The sequence below is a fragment of the Pantherophis guttatus genome, chromosome 2 (assembly GCF_059756535.1).
Source record: "Pantherophis guttatus breed Tessera chromosome 2, ASM5975653v1, whole genome shotgun sequence".
Taxonomy (NCBI): domain Eukaryota; kingdom Metazoa; phylum Chordata; class Lepidosauria; order Squamata; family Colubridae; genus Pantherophis; species Pantherophis guttatus.
In genome coordinates this window covers 39,916,576-39,925,773 of record NC_142064.1, presented here as the reverse complement: position 1 = coordinate 39,925,773, position 9,198 = coordinate 39,916,576, and positions in this window count along the sequence as shown.

The window sequence follows — 9,198 nt, the reverse complement described above, 5'->3', positions numbered from 1 at the left end:
AAATCTGTTTCAATACAACAGTATTTAAAAGCAAAGTTTGGCCTAAGAATATGTATTGGTATGGTCTGGCTTGAGTTCATATTCAGATTTCTAAAAGATAGACTGAACTCTTGGTTGCATTGGCAGGTCCAACACAAAAAGGTGTAATATTTCACAGACACAATGTTAAGGCTTGTGCCTACACATTAATGAAATTAAAGGCTGAAAAAGTGAACTTTTCTAAGTGCTCTAAGCTAAGAGCAATCTTGGTCTTGCTATCCCAAAAGTATTTTGATACGCAAAGAGTTTCATGAGGTCACAAATCTCACAGTTGGCTATTTTTGTTCATGTCTGAGAACATATTTCACCACTCAGCCCCAACTAGTATTTTTGAGAAATATTTATTTCTATAGCAATACATTTACATCATTATATTTTGTCTGCAGTTAGTGAGAAGCTGTGGAAAAGTTATTAAATCTAGTAAATTTTTGCAGCCATTTAATTCAATTTGCTAGCTTACCTTTCAAAAGGGTTTGATACAAACCATAAATGGAATGATTTATTAATCAAGTTCATATCCCCACCCATCTCAGATAGAGACTCAGTTTAGTCAAAGCATAGTTGAATTGAACCTCTCTTTAGAAACTTGGCATAACTACCCATGAACTAATGAAGTACACTAGCCTGATAGTGAGTTGTGCAGCTCTCTGGATTCCCAAAGGGAAAGAGGAGGCATAGAAATATCACCTGTCTCTAAGTCTTTAAGACAGCTGTGTTTTTTCCTGAGTTAAACTGGAGTTTTACAGAAAGAATGTTTTCTACGTTTTTAAAGCAGCTGCATATTTTAAAGGCTGGTGTGGAAGTTTGGAACAGGTTGAGATGCCTTAATGAATGGCAAAGGGTGGTTGTGACCATGTCAGGTCTAGAGTAATCCTTCCCAAACATTTCTGAAATGTGTGGATCTATACTGATTGTATCGTAAACCACATTAGCAAGATTTGGATAATGGTATGATTTGGAAATATTCAATGATGCTTATCGGAAGGTCCATCTCTTTTCTGTTTATGCTTTCCGATCTATTTCTAGCTGAATTTTTAAGACAAGAGAGACAAATACATATTATCTCATCAGGATGGTTACAAAAAAAAAAAAAAAAAAAAAGCAAGATTCAACTTCCAAATCAATTGTATTTTTGTACTGTAATGAAGAAATTTAATGCATGAATGTGCTCCAGAAATAATCATCCTAAAGTAATTTTAGTTTTCATTTTTTGTAAATATTTGATGCATGACTCAATTCTAGAAATTGAAGGGGTTTGAGCAGAATTCACAACATTTAATTTAAACATTATTTAGTCTAGCAGTAGCTATACAAACTCTTAAAAGATAAATATGTTTCTATAAAAAAGGAAATTAATAAATAATGGGGAAAAGAGCAGAATCTGATTGCAGCCCTGTCTTTATTAGGAAAGAAGTGCTGAAGGATTAATACAGAGTGAGGAAACAAGTAACTGGGATTTTTTTCCTGCATATCCAGTACCAAAAACAGAAGACTGGGTGGTTTTCAAATGTATTCCCATATAGATCACATTGCAGTAATCCATACAGGAGGTGACCAAGGCATACGTGACGGTGAATAAGGGCCTCAAGTCCAAGAAAGAACACAATTAATGCACCAGAGAAATCTCTGCAAAGGCCCACATTGCCACCGCTGACATCTGCTCCTCGAGCATGAACTGCACTGGCTTCCAGTTTTTTTCTGGATGCAATTCAAGATCTGGTCACCTTTAAGTCCTATATGGCAGACACCCAAGCTCTTGGTGGTTAGTGGAAAACATTACTTTTGTTTGGAAGTATAAACAATATAAAGAAGAAAATCTTGCAGGGGAAGAGAAGTCCACCCCAAACTGATCATGCATTTGCTTTTTGGTCAATGACAGCTTCATGACTCACTGTAGGGTAAAAGGGTATCCATTTTATGAGAGCACCCTTGATATGTTTTCAGTGTTCTGAGTTTGGTGATCAAAAGGTTGCTCCGCTGCTGTGTCAGAAAGACAAAAATTCTAGCAAGAGCAAGAGAAGGTGATATTGGTTCAAATTCCATGTTGCGGTTTTTCAAAGAGTTAGTGTGAGATGTCATTATGTGGTGATGACCTGCATCTGTTTCATGTTCATCAAACTGAATCAAGGAGTAAAACCTTGAAGGTATCAATGGAGCAGGTGGCAGCAAGGGTGACTGTAAGGGGAAGATTAAAGAGCCACGATTGTGACCTTAATCATTCTATTGAATCTGCCATCTTAACATTTTTACATGCCCCCTTCACCAGCCCACAGATGCCCCTGAATGGCAGGAACCTTTTGTAAACTAAAACTCAGTTCAGAAAAAGTGGGGGTGAAATTCAGCATCCTGTGTCTATTGATATTATAAGTTTTTTTCTTTTGTCTCTTTGTCTGCAGTTCTTTATTTCAGTCAACTCTGCTCCTGGATGTATTTAAATCCTCCAGAGAACACTTTAAGGCCCTGGAAGAGTAATGAGTCAGTATTTTGAAAATACTACCACAATAATTAGGAAAGTCTGCTGTTGCAAAATGCAGAATTTTCTTCATTAAACAAGCCTTTCTTTGCTTTTTTACTTCCACTAATCAACTCTATTGAATTATGTCCTAATTATCTGGTCAGTTAGAATTTAATTATTTTAATTAGATTAATCATAAACTGCAATGCTGAAGTTTAGGAAAGATGTTTTCAGCTAATTATCAAATTATTTGATGGCTTCTGCAAGGTCTACATAAGAAGTGCAACACAAACATTAACATTCTTGAGAAGTAAACCTGGAGTTTGTTGCTTAGGTCATTATGTCCTCTTCTACTGGGGGAATCTAAGAAATTAATTTCAGTTCAACCCAGAGCATTAGCCAAATTTGGTCTTCAAAATATCTCTGGACATACAAGATAATTTCCCTTTTCATATTACTCTCATTTGCCATATCTATTAGATTGTACATTCTGTTGCCATTGTATGATTTCCAAGAGGTATTATGGATACTAGTTCAAAAATAAACATGAACTTTTTCATTAGTGCAAGTATTGTGTAACAGTCGTAATATCCTAATCTACAGCAGTGGGATGTAAGGAGAGCAAAAATATAATTTATTTTTCATATTTTAATTATACATCATGGAATAAGATATTGCAAAAATGAAGAAGATTAAGAAAAAGTGAAGGTCGTGCCACAAAGCGAAGCTCTATAAAAAGGTAGTCTGAGATATTTGTGAAGATGATTTTTTTTTTAAATGAATAATGGTTTATTACAAGAACCTGCAGAAAATTGTGTTAGTCCTGTTTATTTATATACACAGTTCTGTATAACAGTAGATTAGAGTAACAGAGTTGGAAGGAATCTTGGAGATATTCTAGTCCAGAGGTCTTCAAACTTGGCAGCTTTAAGACTTATGGACTTCAACTTCCAGAGCTGGCTGGAGAATTCTGGGAGTTGAAGTCCACAAGTGTTAAAGCTGCCAAGTTTGGAGACCTCTGTTCTAGTCAAACCTTCTGCGCAAGTAGAAGACCCCGTACCATTTCATACAATTTCTTCTTTAAAACCTCCAGTGATGGAGCACCGACAACTTCTGAAGGCAAGCAGTTTCACTGATTAATTGTTCTAATTGTCAGGAAATTTCTCCTTATTCCTAGATTGGTTGTCTGCTTGAAAGGGTGTGTGATGGCTCAACGGTTAAACAAGCTGTAAAGGTGGCAGCCTTGGCTGAAGTCCCAAGCATGACAGGATGAGATTTATTTATTTATTTTATTTATTTTATTAAATTTCTATAACACCCTTCTCCCAAAGGACTCAGGGCGGTGAACAATCACAAGATAAAACACATAAATACAAAAATTTAAAATAAATTAAAAACGAATTAAATAATTTGGCTGAATTTAAAATACCCCATAATTTAAAACAAATTAAAATTTACATTTAAAAAGGGGAGAAGATTTAGGCCAGGCTAGATCCTGTTGCTATCCCCGCTCCTACCCATCTAGCAATTTGAAAGCATGCAAATGTGAGTAGATAAATAAATACCACTTTGGTGGGAAGGTAACAGCATTCTGTGTGCCTTTTATATATAACACAACCAATGAAAATTTCTTTGGACAGGACTGGATCCCTCAGACAAGAAACAGAAATGAACAGGGAAACTCTTACCTTTAACTCTCTCCTTGATTAGTTTCCATCCATTGCTTCTTGTTCTGCCTTCAGATGCTTTGGAGAATAGTTTGACCCCCTCTTCTTTGTGGCAGCTCCTGAGATATTGGAACACTGCTATCATGTCACCTCTATCCTCCTTTTCATTAAACTAGACATACCCAATTCTGCAATTGTTCTTCATATGTTTTAGCTTCCTTTCCTAATCACTGTTGTTGCTCTTCTATGCACTCTTTCTAGAATCTTATCATCCTTTTTATATTGTGGTGACCAAAACTGGATGCAATATTCGAAGTGTGGTCTTACAAAGGCATTTTCAAGTGGTACTAACATTTCACGTGATCTTGATCTGAAGAACTTCTTTACCTATACATTCTAAAATGGTAGTATGAAAACATGCACGTGTCTTGATATTTGAGTATCTTTAATGACTTGTACATGTTTACTAGTAAGACCTACAAGGCCTTTTAAATATATTCATCCATTTCGTCTATAAACCTCCTAAGAATGGGATTCTCCTCAGTGGTGTAAACTTCTACAGCATCACTTTTTACCTTTGAGCCTGATACATTGATTAAAATACTATCAGGATTCTTCGTCTGTCTTCTGTTGTTGTGGGTTAATTGGCAATACTAAAGCCTTTGCCTGTTTTTTGTTCTTGTGTGATGGGATGGCAGTTTTTAAGTCCAAAGAAATGGACTATAATCCATTGGTCTATAATCACTCTTGTTTTGACAGTGATGATGGCAATATGGTCATCTGTCAGTGTTCTCCTCATCTTTAAGTGTCTGCAGTGAACTTTTGCTTCAAGGTACAACTGCCTGACAGAACCAATTATCAGTGTTCAAGAAAAATAGAGGTGCAAGAAAGCCTCCTTTGTCTTTTGACACTCTCCCTAATTTTCCATTCTGCTGCATCTGTTAATGTCTGTAATAAAGACTTTCCAACATAAATAAAAGACCTCTCTGAATAATGTCTTTATCAGATCCAAGGAAGCTTATACCACATCACATGTCAGATTCCCAACATCCAAATTACAAGGTAATTTAAACTATGAATGTTTAAATGGTTGATAAGCTAAGGTTTTTCAACTAGGTTGGAAAAACACTGATATGAGAATCAGCTGGTAAAATGGTTACGTTCTCCCCATTCGTTATCACCACTAAAAGAACCACAGAAAATAGTGGAAAATATCTCAAAAAAATGAAAAATGAATTCACTCTTTATGGACTTTATCTTAAGCTTCTCAGCAGGGCTTGAATTTACACAGTATATATGATTTTAATTTAGATTGAGTTACGTGGCTGCATGATGATAAGATAGGCAATGTAAGCAATCCTTCCTCAAATTGCTTGCATCGGGTAGTTCTGCAGTAATCTTGAGTCAATGTGAACTGAAAGGGGCCACTTAGATATTATTATTCAGCAGTTAAGTCTGTTTCCAATATCAGCCCCAAACGTTCCCTTAGCTGAGATACAAGATGAAATGGAACCAGTTTCTACAGTGTGTAAAAAGTCAAAGGGACTTGGGTTTTCTTCTTCAATATTTAAGATGAGAATTCTTTCCTGACCTTTGGAGAGCATTAAGCAGGCTTAATGTCCATATAGTTCTGCTTTGCTGTATTTTGCTGCTGCTCTACAGCACCTGCTGTTTGCAGTTTCTGCTTACAAAACTAGGAATCCTACTTTTTGGACAATCTTTGTGCTTTCAGCATGTTTTGCTTCTGCAAACATGTTCATAGTGTGCAGAGGGCATTGGCCACAGCAAGTACAAAAATGAATAAATCAACTACTATTTGATGCTTTAAATCATAAATGCCAAGGTCAGGGCTTCTTAGTACAAAACTGAGTTATGCTTCATTCTGCCTTCTTAATGGTGTAATCTCATTCTTTATAAAAGAAAGATAATGTAAGAAAAATCCTACCATTCAGTTAGTGGGTTGTTGCTAAGATATTCATATTGCTAAATTTCCCTGATCATTTTTCAGAAATCTTATCCTTTGCATCACTTTCTCATCAATGTGCATGTCTTCACTGAGGCTCTTTAGGGCTGGGAAGAATGAAGAAAGGGGAAGTCATTTACCTAACAAAGGGGAAAGAGAAAAAAAATTCTACCTTCTATCATTAGCTTTTCACTAAAATGGTTATTGCAACAAGAGAGAAAAATTGCATTTGTAATCTGTGGAAATGGTAAATCCACTTCTGTAATATATCAATGCAGGTTTTCATGGCCAACATCAACCCACTGGTAATAATCTGGCATGCTGATGTTTCACCAGCAGCTGTAGCTAACACCTTCAGGGGCAAAGTATCTGTTCTGGAGCATAATTTCAGAACTAATTTCTAATTGGAATATTCTGGAAAGCCAGTTTGTAGTTGGTTCTGAGAGTCAGTTTGGAGTAGTGATGAAGGCATTCAGCTAGAATACAGGATGCCATGAGTTCTGCTCCTGCCTTAAGTACAAAGCCCAGCTGGGTGAACGTGAGCCAGTCCTTCTCTCTCAACCCTAGGAATGAGACAATGGCAAGACATTTCCAAAGTCTTTCCAAGACACCTTCAGGCACTACTCTGATTCCCCCAAAACAAGACATCCCCTGATAATAAACCCAATCTGGCTTTTGAGTGCATGGTAATAAGGCCAAGCACTTATTTCAGAGTTCAAAAAAATATAAGACAGGGTCTTATTTTTGGGGAAACACAGTAGTCCAAGCAGTCATCAGAAGTCAACACTGACCCAAAAGAAGGAAGGGAGGGAGGAAGGAGAGTTTGAATTTGGAAGAGGTTCCAAAGGAGTTAGTTTTTGATCTATCTGTCTTTGAAACATACTTCTGCTTATTATTCTTTCATATGAACTACTATAGAGTCCACATGTTATTGGCTACTCAAGAACTATTTGGTGTAGCATAAAGATGAAACAGAATTTTCTTAACTTTTAGACTCTATCTTTTTGTTAAAGTTGTTGGGATATTTATAAATCTGAGTAGAATTTTTTATGCAGTCATGCATAATGATTTGACATGACTGCTAGTACCTGTGTGCCTTTAAATGAAATCATATGTCTGTTACATAGTAGCACATGATAAACTACTGTTGATTTTTCAAGTTGTCCTAGCTGGCAATATTTTTCACATCCTTTTAGTTGTGTGTTAATACTATATTTTGTAACTCCAATATATACCTGTCCACAGTTGCAAAGTATGTGATGAAGTTCTAATGATGAAAATGGTCTTCCCTCATTCTTAGGTGATCATATCATTTCTTGGATTTTTCTTGTTAGTTTGCAGAGGCTTTTTTGTGTGTTTCTTAGTAATTATCCAATTCAGTCTATAATCTTACCAGTAGGAGGATGAAGCATATTTTCTACTGGGGGTGGTTTATAAATAAGATTAAATTATATTAGATTAGATTACATGAGAGAAGGAAGAGGATTTTTTTATTGCTGGACAGCTGTCTGATATCACTGTGGAAAACCTATTCGCCTGTAAAGTGATGTCAAGTTATCTCAACTCATCAGATTATCTTTCAGGCTCATAAATATGTCTAGCACAGCCAATGAGAGTTTTAATGATGCTTCTTGTCTGGCAGGAATGATGGTTAGACTTTTAATTATACTCCCAATATGTTGGTTTTTGATGTACAGTACCTTATGTCGTAGTTGATGTGTTATTTTATTTTTTCAATTTATATGAAATTTATTGAAATTAAGCTATTCCTAATTCAAGATTTACTTTTTATCAATCACTTTGGATGCTATTTTTCCAGACTTTTGGATGAATCTTTAGTAAGTATATTCATGTGGTAGTTAATTTTGAATGAAAAGAGTGTAAGTATTGTTAAGTGGAACTGAATTATTTAAGTTGGACAGATCATTGATGTTTGAAGTCTCCTTAAAGGTAAAGGTAAAGATTCCCCTGCACATGCGTGCTAGTCATTCCTGACTCTAGAGGGCAGTGCTCATCTCCATTTCAAAGCCAAAGAGCCAGAAGATGTCTCCGTGGTTATGTGGCTGGCATGACTAAACACCAAAGGTGCACGGAACGCTGTTACCTTCCCACCAAAGGTGGTCCCTATTTTTCTAGTTGTCTTTTTTATGTGCTTTCGAACTGCTAGATTGGCATAAATTGGGACAAGTAACGGAAACTCAATCCGTTATGCGGCACTAAGGATTTGAACCACTGAACTGCCGACCTTTCGACTGACAAACTCAATGTCTTAGCTACTGAGCCACCACGTCTCATAAATTTCCTTGTTCCCCATCAATTTTCCAGAATAAGTAACTTTAAAATTAAAAAAAAAAGTCTTTTCCTACTTCTGATCTTTCTCAAAGTGTCACAACAATTAGCTGGGATTATGATCTCATTCAAAGACCTGTCCAGCATGGTGAAATAATTTAGATTGTCCCAAAAAAATCCACTGGCAGAAATTTGTCTGACTGGTAATATAGCCAAAATTTCAATAATAAAATAGTGTTTGTTTGTTTGTTTCCTCAGAATTTATAAGGCTATCCAATTCCATGACTACAAGACATAAACAAACTTGAAAAGACACACACACACAAAATAACCTTAAGCATCAACCATCCTATTCATTTTCCATCCTAGAAGAAAATCCTATGAGAGGCTCACCACCTGTCTAACTCAATTATCTAACTCAAGGCCTGTGGAACAATCATATTTCAATAACCTTTTAAATCAAAGTGGGGTAAGAATCATAATAATCTCTAGGAGACTATTGTTCCAGAGAGGCAAGTGCTTTTTGGGTCCCATCAGATGATATTGTTGACACAGAATATGTCAGCTCTGTTCAGTCAAATAGAATGGGCAGAAACCGATTGTCCCTCATACAGCCATGACCTATGTGTGAATGACTTTATAAATAATAACCAACATGTTGAATTGCATTTAACTGGAAATCAGGGCAACTCACAAAGCAGTGGTGTTCTATTGGCATCCTAGACCAGATGAAATTTCTAAATGGTACTCAAAGACAGTTCAGTGTAGAGTGCATTGATTTAATC